Here is an 18719-nt window from a genome sequence, read left to right on the forward strand (position 1 = left end):
TCAATCACAACTTGTGGAAATCTCCCTGTTGAGGCAACATCAACATTGGGGAACTATCAACATAAAATAAGGTCAATGTACAGTCAAAACTGATTAGCTCTGTACAGATAAGAGTGACAAAGAAACAGCAAGGACTACATCAACCACAGTGCTTTGTGACTTACCAAAGGCACATACCTTTCTGAAATGCTATGTTGGTTTGTCTGAATGCTAGTCTATGTTTATGAACTTGAAACTTGAAGCTTCCTAGGTCAATGAGTCTCAACCGAAGTAGTGCTTCTTTGATGAAACAGGTACTTCGGTATTTGACCTTTTCAACGATTTCAATTGTTCTTGATGTTTTGCATTAGAGGTGAAGTTCCTCAGATCACCTAAGAGAAAATTGAACTGTACTGTTTAAATGAAAGTCATGTACCTCACTGCACATTGATCAATAATTAACAGCTAAAAGAAGAACAAATCAGAAAATGAAAGAAGGAAGAATCACAATCTACCATTAATGCTACGGAGCCTCACCAAAGACAGCCCTACTGAAAGCACACACACACAAGTGAAACGTCCTGTGCAGATTTGCCTGAGTGCTATCACAAACTATGCTTATATAAAGTTGGAGAACTGTTAACATCAAGGAACTCTGAACGCTGACGTACCCTTGACTTATTTATTTGTATTTATTTATTTTTGGGAGGGATTTCTGAAGTGGCGTGAGCTTTTTTTTTTAAAAAGCTGTACACAGTTACAATACCACAATAAATTGATCATCATCGTTTTTAGGTGGATGTATACATGGAAAATAGGTATGTTCAATGGTAGCCAAAAACAACAGAACAGTAGAAATATTTATCATATATACATATTTACATCAGCAAATATTCTGTAGGGAGAGAAAGAGTGTGGTTATTCATCGGTGCAGTTCTTGTAAAACCTGGTGACATTTAAAAAACTGTTTTGAATGAGAGATGCAATAAAAATGAATGCAAGTCAGCGGGAAGCGAGTTTTACTGGTGAGCGAAAAGTAGTTAGCATAACTGCTTCGCAGGTTTATGTTAGGAATGACTAAATGGTTTTAATTAGCCAATTGTAGCTTACAGATTTCAGAGGAGTAGCGAGGGTGTGGAGGGAAGCCCATTTAGCGGCTCTGCAAATGCCGCCTACAGGGACTTACCTGGAGAGAACAGATTTTGAAGCTTTGACTCTTTTTGAGTGCACCCTAATATCCTCTGAGGTTTCTTAGGGGCCATTGTGTATCAGATCTTAATACACATGATAATCCACCAGGCTAAAGTCCTTTACTGCAGATAGAAGAATGGGGTCATTACCTCAAGATGAAAGCGGCTCTGGTTCTGGGAACATGCTTGTTAGGGTAAAAAGTTTTAAAAGGTGGCTTGACCAGGGTCCGATTGGCCTGTTGGGCAATCTGGCCAGTCCCAAAACGCCGGTTTGATATGTCAGTGTCTGCTCCTATTTTCTTTGGCTGCATGTGCGCTTGTTTTAAGGCCTGCTGAACTGGTTTTAACTGTTGATTTCCCTGATCTTAAAACAAACAATGACTGCAGCAATCTTATATCCATGCAGTCTTCATGCCTTACAGAACACATATACCATGTGCCTTTACAAGTTCAAAATGTCCTCATTCTGCAAACATCGGGTACTTTTTAAGCACCTAATTCATTGATAGTGGACACTTTTATTATGCTGCCCAGGGCTATTTTCTTTTCCAGTCGGACTCTGGGCTTGACTATTGCCTAAAGTAATGGCAACAAGAATAAACATTTGCAATGCAATAGGTCTCGCAGTTGCAAGAGTTAGAGGTATTGGCATAATAAATGTGAATGTTTTTCACGTATGTGTTTTGGACGCGATGCATGTGGTTTGTAGTGGATTTATGTGGTATGTTGTGCAGTGGAAATATGCGGTTAGAAATTATGTGGTGTTTAGTGTATATGAATTATGTGGAGTAGGATTGTGTGCTATGGACAATAATTATGTGGTACGGTATTGTGGTGCAGTGCTATGTAGTGGAGTTAAAATATGTAGTGTGCTGTTGAATTTTTTGGTGTGATGCGGAATTGTTTGTTGTGTATTGTATGTATGTGATGTGTTATGTAGTTGTATTATGTGGTGTGAAATGGAAAAGTGCTGGGGAGATTGGTGCGGCTTGGAAGTGTGTGGCGCTGAGTGAAAGTTTGCAGATTGTAGGTAATAGTAACAAACTGTGTAGTTAATGTGCTTGCCATATATCTGATTTATAATATAACATTTCTGGTGGGAATGCTTAGCAACATGGGTACATTGAGGGTAAGAGAATTAGAGTACTGAAGTTAATAAAACGGGGTCATTTGGCAAGAGGAGAGACTCAGTTCTATTAAATGAAACCTGGGCTATTGATGGATAACATGTTAAATATCCTGCTGCTGCTACCGCTAACCTACCAGCATCCTGTATGATGAAGAACAATTACTATAATACACGCCCCTTTCATAAATGTCGTGGTAATATCACATGACACATTGGTACGGTTTTGTCATCCAAATGACCTCATTTCACAATTTACAGTGGACTGCGGAGCAATAAGTTGGTTTTACACTACAACATACACTCCAGAGTGAGGTGACTAAAGACAACTATGGTCTTCATTGTGGAATAGATACTTTAATGTTCAGTGACATAAAGAGAACTTCATAAGCTTTAAAAAAGAAATACAACACAGGTCGTACCTTGGAAAACCAGGTTAGCACCAGCAGTCCCACACTGGAAGTGCCATGTTTTTTTTTAAGTAAAAGGACCTATTATTTTATAAGACCCAGCCACTTGCTTTTAAAACACAATATCTACAAAAGAGAAGATAAAACAACTCTTTCACACTTGCACAATAAACATCCGTGGTTGCCGAAAAGAATATAACATGTTCATTTTATCATTACCTACAGTATATATAAGTGCCACCATGTCCATGACAAAGAGTGCTTTCATGCTTCCAGATTTTAAAGACTTTGCCATTGATTTTGAATGACCTGTAAATTCCAATGGGCGTGGTAAATCCTTTTAAAAGGTATAATCTGTGTGACAACCCAAAGTGTATAATTCCTATAGGTGCGCCAACTCCTAGCAGAATTGCATGTTTTGGCTTGTCACACAGAGATTTAGGCCCCTGAAAGCAGCCAAAATCCCGAAATGAAAGTCTTGGGGAAAAATGTTGGAATCAGCATAGAAAAAGCTCTTGCTGTATATTATTACCTAATATTTTGTAATATGCCTTATTTCCCCGCCCTCAACATTTTAACAGACCTGTAACCAGGGCACTCCTCGGGTATCTACTGTGCTGCCGGCTTCTTGTAAATATAATATTGAAACACGCCCATATATTTTCAATAATTACAGGGTTTAATAAACTCAGCTTCACATATTTCACACTATAAACGTGTTAACAGTTCTATATTTTCGAACGGCTAAATCAAGGGCCCTTATACATACATGCAAAGGAAGCTGTCTAGGCTGATGTGGGAGCACAGCTCTGAGAGTGTCACAATAGTGCATGTATACTCCCAGTGCTGTGTGCTCATGGTGCAATGCCATAAAGAAGTAGAAATGCAAGCCAAGGCTAAAGCAACACCCCAAACCGGGTGTAAAAAATAGAAGTAAACTACCTTGCTGTGTAAGCTCCAGAGCAGCGGAAAGTGCCCCGACCTGAGGCGTTGTGGACAAGAAACGAGTGAGGTGGCATTCTGTTCTCTGATATGTCCAGCCGCTTTGTATGGAGTTAGGGCTGCTCAAACAGAGCAGCTTTTGGCAAGGGGCGAGAGTGTAACTGGTGCACGTGTAAATAATAAAGACAGAGCAGCTGTGGCGAGGGGGAGGGTAATGTAACTGATGCTGGTGTAAAGCACTCCAATGCCTTCGTGTTGATTTTGCGCTATAAAAAACAGCAAAAAACTAATTAACACAGGAAAAAGTGACGGCCGTAAAGTAACAGTTTAATAAACATCCGACTGTCAGGCAGTGGAGGAAGCACTGACTACAGCCTTTTTTTTTTTAAGGTGCTGGCAGCTGAGTTTAAGTAAGTAGCTTGCTGCCTTTTAGCTTTTTTAAGGTGCCGGCAGTGGAGTCTACATGAGGCGCCTGCCGCCTTTAGAAAATTGAAAGCACGGCATGGCGCAGTGGAAACAAAGTGTTTACAGTGCCGGTAGCCAAGGCCAAGTAAGGGGCCTGCCGCCTTTATAAAACTGAAAGTACGGCATGACCCGGTGGAAACAAAGTGTTTACGGTGCCGGTGGCCGAGTTGAAGTAAGGCGCCTGCCGCCTTTATAAAACAGAAAGCGCGCAAGTGCGCTGTGGCAACATTTGGGAAAAGGCGGGGTGGGGCTAGGAGATTGGATAAGGCAGCGTCCCACCAAGGCTGCTCTCAGGCAGCGGACAGCATGGAAGCGACAGATTACAGCAGCCTCATGTTTCAAACTTTAACACTTATGCTTTATTGAAGTAGTCCCCAAAGGAACAAACAACAGCTACAGCCTAAGGAAACTGTAGTTGGCTGGGGCTTCCGAGCGAAAAACAGATGTGATGTATCGAGAGTGCCAACTAATGAGGAGCCATCAAAGAAGACTGACAGAGGAGTGAACCGCACGCTGCCAAAGCTCGACTTAAAAACTGTCTTGGGAGTTATGAGTGGTAAGAAACAATTATTTAAAGACCCAAACAGAGACAACTTAAAAAAGTTAAAATCAGGATCAGTTCGAACTTGGCATAAAAAAGGAAGTGAGAGGGAATCAGAAATTTCAAGAATCTCAAAACAAAGGGGGGCTTGAAAAGGGACACTAGATCCAAAGGCAGAGGAAAGTCGACAAGCCTACTAGATACCCTTTTACTGTACACACGGCACACCCTTCCTGGGCCAAGGAAAGTGCCAATTTCTAAAGGTCAGATAATCATGCTTTAAAAGCTCAGGTGGCTGAAAATCAGTCCAATATATCTGCTTAGTCTTCATGTTTGAAAGTGAGTACTCTGGAGAGTTGGAGATTCAGATGAAGACCTGTCCTTCCGATTGAGAAAGAAGGTTTACCATGAAAGTAAGACAGGGTAAGGAACATAGGGAGAGGTGCAAAAGGTCTGTGTCTCACACACACATCTCGACAAATCCAGAGTCACTAAAATCACTTGGGCCTGGACTGGCTGATCTTCCCCAGAACCAGAGGAATCAAGGGTATGTGGTAAACTCGTAGCCAAAGGGAAAATTAAACTTAATGGTGTCTCCCACGGCTCCTTGAATTGGATACTAGAGGGAACAAAACTTCGGGCAATGTCAATTGGAAGGAGTGCCAAAGAGATCAACGTGGTGCACACCCCATTAAACATAGATGCTCTTTACTACCTTCAGGCAGAGGCACCATCCGTAGTCAGCAAGATGACATCAACTCAGGTTGTGCCTCTAGTGTTTAGAGAACCAGCTAAATGATTCACCATCAGCAGGATTCCCTTGTGCTACGCCCAAGACCAGAGTTTCAGTGCCTCTCAGCAGAGACGTGGGACACGTTTCCACCATGCTTGTTTATATTCAACTTTGCAGTTGTGTGGGAGGGTGTGGCTATATAACGAAATAGTGGGCTCGATTTCGTAGGCTCTGCACGAGCTGCCAAGGTTACCTGCATCCATCCTACCCCCACGGAGCCATCCACCGGAGGTGACTCACCATGTGAACAGCCCACGCGGAGAGGAACCAGGCAAGCCATTTTTGACAGGCGCAGTGCCAGCGAGGAGCAACGCAGCCCAAGCACACAGCCCTGGCTCCGGGGCCAGCCTCGGTGAGACTGGGGTTTGCCTGCCACAAGGGTGCATATGTGGCTCCTGCCCTGAGTGCAGCTGGACTCTTGCACTACACAGGTAAGCAGTGTTGTTTCCTCCTTGCCATGGCGCCCCTGGTGCAGTCAGCGCCTCCTCAGGGGCCTGAGTGCTGCGTGCCGGCAAGCTGTCCTGTGCAAGGCCTCTGGTGGGGTTGTGCCTGGCTGCCAGCAGACTGGACCGCCCAGCTCCTATTGCAAGCCTGTCTGGGCTGCGTCCCATCAGCGGCCCGGCGACTGGCCTTGGATCATAGCGCCCGGCCTCCCCCTTCCTTCATATGAGGTTCACCCTACCGGGCAGTTCTGGCTGGTGGTGCTCGTGGGTGCGGCCGAAGTATGGTGAAACAATAACATTCCCGTTCCTAAGACCTATGAGACTGTCCCCCTTGTTTGCGGCGGGGCAGCCGGCCACCAACATGCTGTCACGAACAGTGGGATTTAGGATTGTGGGTAATTTATGCCAGCAAAGAATGCGTGGGACCTGTCGCCTTCATTGCTCTGAACTGTGGAGCAGTGACTATAGACCTGCGGGCGCCTCGATTCCTAATTCTAGTGCTCCTGTGCATCTCCATACACACGGAGGCCTGAATCAATATATTAACCAGGCAAGACACGTTTATTGTTGTGCCCAGATGGGCTCTCTACAGTGAGCTGGACGGGCTGCTGTTGGTGCTGGGGCCATTGGTTGAACCTGCTGACGCCAGTGGGAAGCTCAGCAGAGTCTGCCTGGTGATTGCTATCCCTCCCCACCACACCTGGATGCAACACAACTTTGGCCGGTCTCCTGGCTCCTGATGTGCCCTACGGGGGTCATCCCCATGGCACTGCAGGGAGGATGGCACTGCCCGCTACTGGGGGCCCAGGAAGCATGTAAGGGTGCATTGCCTGTTGCAGTTCTGTCCTGTTTCACTGTGCAGTGGGAAACCCTTCAACCAGGGTTCAATCAGGGTTTGTAAAGTACGGCTACTCACCTGTGACAGTCTCAAGGCGCTGTAGTGGGGGTCAGGGGGCGCAGCGGATCAGACTAAGTGCTGAGTTCATCCAAAGAGCCAGGTCTTGAGGTCCTTCCTGAATTGCATCAGCGAGGGTGATTTCCAGAGGTGGATTGGCAGGGTGTCCCATGTCTTGGAGGCGAAGTTGGAGAAAGACATTCCTTTAGTTCTGGTTTTGCTGATTCATGGGACAGTTGCCAGAGAAAGGCGGGCGGGCCGAGGTCTAGGTTGGGTACGTGGAATGAGAGGCAGGGATTCAGGTAAGAGGGTCCAGCGTTGTGAAGGGCCTTGTATGCGTGGGTGAAGAGTTTGAAAATTATTCTTCTGTCTTCTGGGAGCCAGTGGAGGTTGGGGAGGTGTTGAGTGATGTGGCTGCGTTGGGGGATGTTGAATATTAGTCTTCCTACAGCGTTCTGGACATTCTGGAGTCTTCAGAGGAGTTTCTGGGTGACGCCGGCATAGAGTGCGTTGCTGTAGTTGAGTCTGCTGCTGATGAGGGCATGGGTGACTGTCTTTCTGGATTCGGTGGGGAGCCATCTGAAGGTCTTTCGAAGCAGATGGAGTGTGTTGAAGCAACCTGAGGAGACAGTGTTAATTATTATTATTATTATTATACAAAATTTATAGCGCGCTCAGTTACCCAAGAGCATCCCGGCGCGAAACAGAAGAAAGAGAAAAACCTCAGCTCAACGCTACACAGGAAACAAATGAGTCTTAAGAAGTTTCCTGAAGAGAAGGATCTTGGACTCTGAACGGATCTTAAGGGGCAGGGAGTTCCATAAAGCCGCCACTTGCACCGAGAAACGCCTGCCTCCAGAGCGAGCCTTCCTTACTCTAGCTGACTGCAGAAGATGTTCTTGATCCGAACGCAAGGGCCGTGTGGGCTTGTAAGGGCGTGCCATGGTGGAGAGAATGGGAGGGCCCTTACCATGTAGAATTTTGTGGGCCGTGCACAACGCTTTAAATTTCACCCGTTCCTTAACTGGGAGCCAGTGCAGCGTCTTCAGGGCCGGGGCAGCTGAATGTCTTCTGGGCACATCCAACAACAGTCTAGCGGCTGCATTTTGTACTTGTTGGAGAGTTTTAAAAGTCGCTTCGGGGGCACCGAGAAACAACGCGTTTCCATAATCGAGCCTTGACAAGATTAAACCGCGAATCAGCAGCTTCCTTGCAGGATCAGGGAGCAAAGGCAACGCCTTGCGAGCTGACCACAGCAGCCCAAAACAGACCCCCGTGGTCTTCCTGGCATGGGTCCTAAAGGACAGATCTTCATCCAACCAAACTCCCAAGGTCTTGATCTCCTTCTTGGGAGATGGTTGATCACCCAGAGACCGGGGCCAACAGCTAGCAATAATGGAGGGACTAGATTTGCCTAGGAGCATCAGCTCAGTTTTTTCTCCATTGAGCTTTAGTGCAGAGTGAGACATCCAACGATGGACATTTACAAGGCAGTCATGCAGAACCTCGGGTTGTTCCCCCAGCTGGGTGAGGCCTACCACCAGCTGAGTATCATCAGCATAGCTGATAATCTTTACTCCTGAGGGGGCGACCACTCTTTCAAGAGGAGTCATGTATATATTAAATAAGGTAGGGCTCAAAGATGAGCCCTGCGGGACTCCACATTGAAGAGGGAAGAGGGTCGACTGCTCTGCTCCTTCCCAAATTTGGTAAAAGCGGTCGGAAAGGAAGGATTCCAACCATTTTAGGGCCGTCCCTGACACCCCCACCTCTGACAGGCGTTGGAGGAGCACCTGATGACTTACGGTGTCAAAGGCAGCACTCAAGTCCAGGAGGATCACTGCCACTGACCCTCCTGTATCAAGAATGCTCCTTGCTTCCTCCACTACTGCCAGAAGGGCAGTGTCCGTCCCCTGACCGGGACGAAAGCCAGTCTGGGAGTCTCCCAACAAGTGATGTGACTCTAGATGACAGGAGAGCTGGCGGTTGACCAACTTCTCTGTAACTTTTGAGAAGCCGGGCAAAAGTGAGATAGGCCTGAAGTTGGCCAAATTAGAGGAATCCAATCCTGTTTTTTTCAGTAGTGCTTTCACCACTGCCTTTTTCCATCTCTGGGGCACTATGCCCTGAGAGAGTGAAAGATTAATTAGGTCAGTAAGCGGAGTGGACAGAGTGTTAGCTACTAGTTTAAGATATTTCATGGGGACAGGGTCACTAGGAGATCCACTCTTCATCTCTTTCAAAACTTTAATGACCTCCTCCTCAGAAAAAGGACCGAAGGAGGAGAGCTCATCAGGGCAAATTATTGGGCTAACATCTAAGTCCGGGGTCTGAGGGATTGCAGGCAGAGAGGACAGGATCTTCTCTATTTTAGAATGAAAGAAGAGAGCCAGTTCTTCACATTTTTCTTTAGGATTATCATATACAACTGGCGGGATTGGGGCCTTCAGAAGTTCCTTGAAGATTTTAAAGGATTCCCCTGGTAAGTTACTTGCCCTCTCGATCCTATCGCTGAAGAAGTTCCTTTTGGCATCCTTCAACGCGTTTTTATACTTCCTCATCTCTCTCTTATAATTTTCTCGCCTTTCTTTCGTCAACTCTCTCCTCCATGCACGTTCTAATCTTTTGCATGAGGTTCTGAGACCCCTAAGTTCGAGGGTGTACCAAGGAGCTGAGCCAATTCTTCTTTCCCTGACAGGTCTCCGTTTTTTTGGAATCAACACGTCCAAAGCATTAGTCAGCCAAATTCCCATATATTGATCAGCAATAATGGGATCAGCAACAGGGGGAGGACAGGTTCTTGCTAACTCTGCCGCCCAACTGTCCGCTGGCAGCTTTGACCAAAGTCGTTCTACTGTGTACTGTCTTGGTATAGGGTCTCTCTCCTTCTCCAGCTGCCATCTAAGCGGCACTAGATAATGGTCCGTCCAGGGGAGAGCCAACGGCTGGGATGCTTGCAGGTTCTTTGAATTGGCAAAAGCCACATCAAGCTGATGACCCCTGTTGTGGGTGACCCCAACATTAGCAAGATATAAATCAAGTGCACCCAATGTGGCTTGAAGGTCTCTCGCTACTATATCATCGGGGTCATCAAAATGTAAATTGAGATCCCCGAGAATTAAAAAGTTGGAGGAAGCGGCAGCCAATGGAATCACTGCCTCGATGAAGGAGTCTACAAAATTACCCAGCATAGCAGGAGGCCGATATACAAGGAGACCAGTAATGGAAACAGTAGAAGATATGCATAGGGAGAATTGACAGCCTTCAGAGTGGTTAATGCCGCAGTCTACCGCTTTGCATACGTATTTATCTCTGTATATAATAGCCAGTCCTCCCCCCCTCCCGTCCAGCCTATCCAAATGGAACATAAAATATCCCAAGGGGAGGGCTTTAACGATGTCCGGACCAGAACAAGAGGTCAGCCAAGTTTCCGTGAGGAACAAGGCGTCCAAACTGTGGTCTAAGAGGAGGGAGTTAATTTCCGTGGCATGACACGGTAGTGACCTGCAATTAAGCAGGGCCATAGAGAGCAGAGTCCGGTCCTTATCGGTACTAGCAGAACAGCACACATGACAGTGTGCAAACGGGGTACCTTCCACCCAGCAGTACCTACAGCTGGAATGTTTGGGCACACGTAACGACAGCAAAGACTCCCTAGGATAACTCAAAAAAGGGTTCATTTGCGTCACAGAGTTAGACAGGGTAACGTGCCCTGAGCCCGTCTGGGCACAGACGGGCTTGACTCTGGCGAAACTCCGGCGATATTCCGGTGATGACGCTGCGTGATGACGCTGCGCATCAGCATGATAGGCTTTATGTACGCCGAGCGCGTGAAGACTATCGCGCTAACCGCGCCGCCGGCAGTGTCCCCCCTCCCAAGATGGCCACACAACGAGACAGAGGGCAGGGACCCGCGAAAAACGCGGTGATCTACCAATTAAAGTGGGGGTAAGGTGACAGGAGTGCAAGTCTGCGAGTGACGTTTGGTTAAAAACAAGGGAAAACAGGTAAATTATAAAAAACAATATGAGCGAAAACGGGGCTTTTAAAACGGATTAAATCAGGCAGCTTGCAGCAAAGTAGCTGTAAATACGCAGGCTTTCCTAGCGTTCTGTTACAAGATGGTAAGAGTACTCACCTGCGAGACACCTGCCTTTATACACGCCGAGCGCGTGAAGACTATCGCGCTAACCGCGCCGCCGGCAGTGTCCCCCCTCCCAAGATGGCCACACAACGAGACAGAGGGCAGGGAACCGCGAAAAACGCGGTGATCTACCAATTAAAGTGGGGGTAAGGTGACAGGAGTGCAAGTCTGCGAGTGACGTTTGGTTAAAAACAAGGGAAAACAGGTAAATTATAAAAAACAATATGAGCGAAAACGGGGCTTTTAAAACGGATTAAATCAGGCAGCTTGCAGCAAAGTAGCTGTAAATGCGCAGGCTTTCCTAGCGTTCTGTTACAAGATGGTAATCAAGCGGTCCATTGTGAGCGAGGAGTCCAGTACGATGCCATGGTTTCGGGCGTGGTTCGTGGGGATAGAGAGACTTCCTAGGTCAGAGCGCAACCAGGAGTTGTTCCAAGTGGAGGGGTAGGCTCCCAGGACGTAGGAGTTGAGCTACAGGCATCTGTCCTTCATCCAGGTGGCGATGGCTTTCAATCCTTCGTGGTTGTTCCTGGCGACAGTGGGTTTTTGGTGAGGGAGAGGATCAGCTGTGGCATCGGTGTGGGAGACTATGTTGAGCACACTTAAGAAAGAGATTAATAAAACGTTGCCCCCCAGTCCCTCTAAAATAGGCCATAATTTATCGTGAACGATGCAATCAAATGCTGCCGTTAGGTCGAAAAAAGTAAAAACAGTCTTTCCCCTTCAGATTTAATGTATTTGCCAATTAAAATGTGCACATTAAGTCCCTGTTCAATGGTGCCCAGGCCTTTTCGAAATCCATATTGTAAGTCGCTTATAATGGATTGCTCTCCCGCCCAAGCCTGTAATCTTTCTAAAGTCACTCGCCCTATGATCTTCACTGTTGAGTCCAATAAAGAAATTGGGCGGTAGCAAGCGGGATCCGCCCTGTCTCCCATTTTAAAAATGGGAACGATTGTAGAATCGTACCAGGTCGGTAAAAAACCCATAGTGCAACAGGCGTTAAAAACTTGTGTTAGAAGTGGGCCCCACATTTCTAGGTTAAGTTTAAAAAGATCAACTGGGATATATCCGGGCCTGGTGCCTTGCCACCCATGCTTGCTTTTATGGCCACATTTACCTCACTCAAAGTAAAATTCAATGGCAGTTTTTGGAAAATGGGAGGTGATTCAAGGTCGACCTCTATTGACCGGGACCCCTGGTTAGCTTGTAATGTTTTTTTTTTTTATACAGCTTTCTTTGAGTAATGGGTTATCCACTCCATCTCAGTTATGGCGATTTCTATAGTGGTTTTATTATTCCCGGCAAGAAACAGCGCATTGACCGCCTTCCAGAAAGCAGCATTATCGTGATCTATCGAGGCCTCGTGTAGGGCACTCCAGGCATCCTTTTTCAGCATTATTTTTCTATCCTTTAAAGCGCTCTTGTAATTTCTTCTGGCTTCCCTAATTTGAGCCTGATCTTTCACTTTGGCTTTTAATGCATGTTTGAGCTTAGTGTGTGCCTTTGTGCATTTGGTGTCAAACCACCCTTTGCTTTGGACCTTATTCCTATTTACCTTTGCACACAAAAGGCCCTTAATGTGGTTAGAGATCGCCAAAAAGTTCTCTATGACTCCTTGATGTGGTGACGTTTCATCAAGACAAGCCATTAACATATCCTTGCAATGCGATATTAACTTTATAACGAGTTCTTCCTGATTCAATTTTGCCCATTTTAATGCATACCCATTTTGCTTACCAACAGAGATGTTTTTTAAAAGTTGAGTAGAATTATTTTGTGTGATAAGTACTTGTTTATGGGAAGGAGTGTGACACTGATGCACTCACTCTACACTGACTCCTGACTCCAGCTTCACCTGGTATATGCTTATTCGACAAACTGGGCAAGAAACGTGATGGCGCACATTTAAACAAAAGATTTAAAGGGCAATAACCGAGAATCCACCACCTCCTGGTGATAGACACAAGCTCTGCTCAAACTACGGAACCACAAGGTAACCTTTGAATCTTCTTCAAACAGAGCTGGCATTGCGGTGGCGGTGCTGTCACCGCCTCCCACCGTTATCTGGGACGATTAGATTTACATTTCAAAGCGAACAAGCGCGGCCTGTTATTGCGTCATGAACGGCTTTACAGGGCAGACAGAAGCTGTGCACGGGGGACTGGCTTTACTGGCGGCGAGAAAAAACGTCCCCAGTGTATCATGCCACCAGTAAAGCATCCAATCCCCGAATGCACATCTTTTTCTTGTTTGTCACCCCGCGTGCACACTGGAATCGTATCGATTCCAAAAGGTCCTCTGCATGGCAGAGCAGCGCATGCGCTGCTTTTCGCCAGGCCGAGACCTAAAAAGGAAAAGAAGAGAAAAAAGACTTTCGCAATATATATTTTAATATGCCTACAAGGATCAAAAAAGTTCCTCTTAAATTTAATGATTATATTCTTCACTTGTTTTGCTGTTGCTCAAATGGAAGCGGTATATGGTACTGTTTCAGTGATTTTCTCTATGTTTTATAAGCCCTCTTTTCGCACTTCTCTATCTTTCTTTTTTCTTCATTCTTTATCTTTCCAATAGTCTTGTGTGCATACGTTTGTTAGAGTCTCTAAGACTCTCTTCTCAAGTTGTCTTCTTACTTGTGCTCGCAATTCCAGCCAGCAAGGTGCTGGAAGCAGTTGATGTTACTGCAAGCTCTCTGTGGGTGTGGACTTTATTTGGCAATCAAACGCTACATTTTTTCATTACGACTCTATCATTACTTAGCACAAAGTGCTTGTATTGTGACACTTGTCCCTTGAAGAGGTAGAGACAGTAACACCAAAAAAGTGCTACATTGCAAAAAGTACATAAGTGTAGAGTGGTGATTATGCAACAGTCCATTGTAGTGCTAGGTTTTCTACCTTATGGTCTCAGCAGTCACGTGTGAAGTGAAAACTGCCCCTCAATGGCATTTTCTACTTTACATATAATTACCGACTCACAAGGCCAGCTGGTCATCTTTCAGTGCTTCGTGTCTGCTAGTGCAGATGCAAACTATAGAAAGCTTTTTGTTGAGACACGAAATGAGGATGAAGTGAAGAATAAAGATGTTTATTCAAGAAGTAACATCATAAGGGCCCACATGCAGATGGTAACAGGAACGTCTGGAGAACAGCTAAAAAATGATCAAATCCAACAAACATTCTATAACGTTATTTATATAAGATAAATGAACGTTCTAACAGATGACATAATAAATACCAATCTACCAATGAGATAAAGATATGTAAAAACATTTGAATAGGTGTATGTACAAACAAGCGTTGAAAATGTAATTACATGTACAACATCTCCCTTCCTTACAGAAAAAAATATATATTCAAAACAATACAAAATCCTTAAAGTGATTTGGCATTCCAACATTCCTACTAGATGTTTTCCCTCTATAGTTTATCTCTGAATTATTGACCAAATCAGCATTATGTAAATCAGGTCTAGTATCATTGCCACTAAACTCAAGAGAGAGTACCCCACTAACACCAGGGAACAGGGTACAGTGACAACTTAGTCAAAGGGAAATCCCTGGGTATACGTTATGGCAAATGCGTATTGCGTTACTCTATAGATTCTATTCAGTCATGCACATTATTCGTCTACACTACTTAAGAAAAAGGTAATTTAAACAATATAAGTAAAAATAGATTTCCACACTAAAAGTGAACGTTCACAGTCTTTTTATTATTGTTCTAAAACATGAAGACTCCTCTTCACACAAATATATGTTGAAATTTCAAAGAAAATTCTTTGAACAAATACTTTAAAACAGCACTTTATGAGTCAAATACCATAAAGTCACATCGACAGTTAATAACAAATCATCACATACTTTATAAACATAACAGTATCACATTCATTGAAATTATATGACAAAAATTGAAGGATAAAAAGAGCAAATAATCAATACAAGTACAATGCAAAATACTATTAAATCCTTTTCGCAAACCCCCTACCACTGTGGCCTTAAGATTCTCCCGCCACTGTTTATCTAGATCCAATGGTCTTTCTTTTATATTGGTGATGCAAAGAACAGTAACAGTAATACACGGATATCTGTTGCTTCCTTGACCTTGTTTTGATTCTAAAACACTTAAAAATGCGTTGACGCGTTTCGGTGTTATATCACTTGATGTTGTAACACCTTCATCAGAACATGCCGTCTCTTTGGGGACACCGGCTTCTAGACTTATTGTTTAAAATCTCCTGTGGGTGTTATAGGAATCTCCCCGGGAAAGCTGCCGTCGGGGAAACCTCCTCCTGACGATCGCTGTTGTTTTAGGTTTTGATATACCTCGCAGTATACAAGGTCTCTCCCTTGTCTTATAGTCTGGTAGGTATAGATCCTCTCCATCTGTCTGACAGAAGGAGAAGAACGTGGCAGAGGCGATACTGAAATCCTGAGCAGAACATATCCAGTTCCCAAGCCAAGAGATACAGACATATGCCGGTTCATGAGAACATTTTAATCTCTATGAAGATAGTTTTACAAACCAAAGAGAGAAGTGGATCTATACCTACCAGACTATAAGACAAGGGAGAGACCTTGTATACTGCGAGGTATATCAAAACCTAAAACAACAGCGATCGTCAGGAGGAGGTTTCCCCGACGGCAGCTTTCCCGGGGAGATTCCTATAACACCCACAGGAGATTTTAAACAATAAGTCTAGAAGCCGGTGACCCCAAAGAGACGGCATGTTCTGATGAAGGTGTTACAACATCAAGTGATATAACACCGAAACGCGTCGACGCATTTTTAAGTGTTTTAGAATCCAAACAAGGTCAAGGAAGCAACAGATATCTGTATATTACTGTTACTGTTCTTTGCATCACCAATATAAAAGAAAGACCATTGGATCTAGATAAACAGTGGCGGGAGAATCTTAAGGCCACAGTGGTGGGGGGTTTGCGAAAAGGATTTAATAGTATTTTGCATTGTACTTGTATTGATTATTTGCTCTTTTTATCCTTCAATTTTTGTCATATAATTTCAATGAATGTGATACTGTTATGTTTATAAAGTATGTGATGATTTGTTATTAACTGTCGATGTGACTTTATGGTATTTGACTCATAAAGTGCTGTTTTAAAGTATTTGTTCAAAGAATTTTCTTTGAAATTTTAACATATATTTGTGTGAAGAGGAGTCTTCATGTTTTAGAACGATAATAAAAAGACTGTGAACGTTCACTTTTAGTGTGGAAATCTATTTTTACTTATATTGTTTAAATTACCTTTTTCTTGAGTGGTGTAGACGAATAATGTGCATGACTGAATAGAATCTATAGAGTAACGCAATACGCATTTGCCATAACGTATACCCAGGGATTTCCCTTTGACCTAGTATCATTGTCTACGGTCTCAGGCTCCCTACCTTCCGGGGCCTGCCGAAGGAGGGGTCCGGTGGTAGGTGCTGGAGGGGTCTTCAAACGAGTGTACAACAAAGCCCTGTGTACCACAGTCTGCAGCACGCCCTTTACAGAGTACAGAAACGCTGGGCATGCTGTGCTCAACAAGTACACACGGGCTGTGTCTGGGGGTCTGTTGCAGCGCAACAGCTGGTGTGCAAACAACATTTGAATGTGTGATTGACCTTCGCAGGTGAGTGTGAGTTTGGTGTTTGGCATTCTGGTTGTAGATCCCTCTGTCAACGGGATGCTGTGACAGTCTTGGGCTTCCATTTTCCAATGTAATGCATTGTTGGGAATGTAGTTAGTTTACTTCAATTAAACCGATTTTCATCCAAGCAAAAAGGAGCGATCTGTCCACTAGTCTGGGTGCAAACGACGTGGGTGTGTAAATGGCTGGCATAGATGCAATTTGTTGACGAGGGAGTATTCGACCTTCTGAAGGGTGCTATTGTATCAATATATGACACAACTGCCCAGTGGCTCTCAATGCCACAACGGTAACTTTCTGTCAAGTCCCGTTTTGGATGTTGTTTTTAACCACTTGGGAGCTAGTAAACAAACCTCCCCAGTGCTGCGCTGTCCATTATCCGGTGCTGAACTGGACGTCCAGCGGTCGCACGCAGCACTGGGGAGGTAGTGCCCGTGACGACCGTTGGCCGACGGCAGCACTTAAGGGGTTAATGTTTAAGTAAACAAAACTAAACATGCTGGGAATGGTAAGTCCATAATTATAACAGTCAAGCGCTGAAAGACAAGCGTGGCTCTACAGCCGCAAAAGTTAAAGCAACGCGCACTCTGCGGCCAGAAACGCCCCGGTAGGCTCAGTCCATGTACAGTGTTTACCTTGCGGGAGCGAGCGCGTTAATTGCTAATAGATGGCACCGCTGCTCACTCCCGCAAGGTAAACGCCACACATGCACAAGGTCTCATTGGGAACAGTGCAGTACATGTACGAGTTTCCCAAAAAGTCCTGAGCGATTCCAAGAGGTCATCTCATAAGCAGCGCTCGCGTGCTGCATAAGCGAGACCTAAAAATGGATTGATTGGCAGAAGGTAAATCATTAGTTTCTAAATCATTACCTAAAGTTATACTAGTATTTTTGGAAGAACATACTTTGATTTCTTCTTCATTAATACATCCTCTGCTTGTCTCCAAATTAGATCCAAATAAGTCTTCAAAACCAGAATATTCAGTAATATCCAATAACTCTTGTTCTTTAACTGAATTACAATTTTTCTTACATGAAAGTAATATTTCTTCTTGTCGAGGTTTGAGCTTGATTACATCACTTTTGCTCCACCACCCTTTTTCACCAAAGAAAACAGAGTCTTTAGAAACCTCTAACAGTTTGTATGGTTTGGTATATTTAGATTCTTCTTTTTGTACCATTGTTGGAATTTCAACAATAACACAATCATCCTAAGTTACCAACTTCACAACAGTTTTGTTAGTAGCATCACTATGGGCCAGATGTAGGTAGCCAAATACCGGTCGGTAACGGCCGAATTCGGCCGTTACCGACCGGTATTTGGCTTTTGAGATGTAGGGGGCAGGAAACAGGCCATTTCGGTAATTTTACCGATTCGGTAAATATACCGGTCGGTAAATTTACCGACCGGTATTTTTACAGAATCGGTAAAATTGAGATGTAGGTGGGACTCTTCTGAGTCCCACAAGCCCTACAAATTCGGTATTTTACCATCAAATTCAATTTGATGGTAAAATACCGATTCAGGTGTGCATGCACATGTGTGCATGCACACCTGTGCCATATGACAGGCAGACCTGCCCTTAGGGCAGGTATGCCTGCCACATGGCCCCGAACCTTTTTTGGGGGTGCTAGAGGGTGTCAAAGTGACACCCCCTGCACCCTTGTCAAAATCGGTATTTACCGATTCGGTAAATACCGACCGGTAATGCCCCATTCATTCCTATGGGCTTCAAAGCCCATAGGAATGAATGGGGCATTACCGGTCGGTATTTACCGAATCAGTAAATACCGACTTTTAAAGATTCGGTAAATCCACATCTGGATTTACCTACATCTCGGTACTTCTATTTTACCGATTCATAAATACCGAATCGGTAAAATTCGGTATTTATGAGTCGGTAAAATAGAATTACCTACATCTGGCCCCTTGCCTCTTACTCATCTTTTGTCATTCTTCAATTTTCTCTTTTACTTTTAGTTTTTCTTCATCTATACTTTTATCTTTTTCATCATTTTTGAATTTGATATCAAATTTAGGAGTGAGCATTGAAATACATTCGCTCCCTCTCATCAACTAAAATGGAGTTAGTTTGTGATAGTATTCATAATATTGTTGTAAGAACGTACTTTCTCT

General features: G+C 44.4%; 1 long non-coding RNA gene across 1 annotated transcript in view; it reads right to left on the bottom strand.

The window, feature by feature from the left end:
- Positions 1 to 215: 215 nt before the first annotated feature.
- Positions 216 to 18719, bottom strand: part of LOC144791404 (uncharacterized) — a 56774-nt gene continuing 38270 nt past the window's right edge. Inside the window, exon 3 of the long non-coding RNA XR_013602381.1 lies at positions 216 to 371. This is a non-coding gene — a long non-coding RNA (uncharacterized LOC144791404). The remainder of the gene's footprint in view (positions 372 to 18719) is intronic.

The sequence above is a fragment of the Lissotriton helveticus genome, chromosome 11 (genome assembly GCF_964261635.1).
Source record: "Lissotriton helveticus chromosome 11, aLisHel1.1, whole genome shotgun sequence".
Lineage (NCBI taxonomy): Eukaryota > Metazoa > Chordata > Amphibia > Caudata > Salamandridae > Lissotriton > Lissotriton helveticus.